The sequence below is a fragment of the Penaeus japonicus genome, unplaced genomic scaffold (assembly GCF_977035675.1).
Source record: "Penaeus japonicus unplaced genomic scaffold, GWHDUDI00000001_assembly GWHDUDI00000022, whole genome shotgun sequence".
NCBI lineage: Eukaryota > Metazoa > Arthropoda > Malacostraca > Decapoda > Penaeidae > Penaeus > Penaeus japonicus.
Window position 1 is genome coordinate 28,908,716 of NW_028234424.1, and position 851 is coordinate 28,909,566.

Below are 851 nucleotides of genomic sequence, written 5' to 3' on the forward strand. Positions count from 1 at the left end.
TGTTATTATCATTATTATTATCATAATGATAATAACCATGATAATAATACTTAAGCTAATGACAATACTAGTGATAATAACAACAATGATTATAATGAGAATTATAATAATAATGATGATATTGATGATGATGATAATAGTGGTTATTGTTTTCGCTATTATCATCATTACTGTAATCAATTATTGTTGTTGTTGTTGTTATTATTATTATTATTATTATTATTATTATTATTATTATTATTATTATTATCATCATTATCATTATTATTATTGTCATCATTATTATCATTATTATTATCTATATTATTATCATTATTATCATCATTATTACTATTATTATTATTACTATTATTATCGTTATCATCATTATTTTTATCATTATTATCATTATTACCATCATCATCATTATTATCATCATTATCATATTATCATTATCATTTTTACTATAATGATAATTATCATATCATTATTAAGATGATGAAGGTAATGATAATGATAATAGCAATATTGACAATGAGAATAATGATATCAATGAGAATAATAATAATACTGATAGAAACGATAATATTGATGATAATGATAGTGATGATAATGATAATAGTTGCAATCATGATGATAAAGATGACGATAATGACACTATACTTGATATTAATGATAAAATATTGATAGTGGTAAATGTAATAATCCTTAATGAGTTAATGAGGATAATAATGATACCGATTATCATCTTTATTATAACAACAAAATTTATAGTAATAAGCTGAATAATGATAAAATTAATGATAATGATAATGATATCAATAATGATAATGATGATAATGATAATGATGATAATGATAATGATGATAATG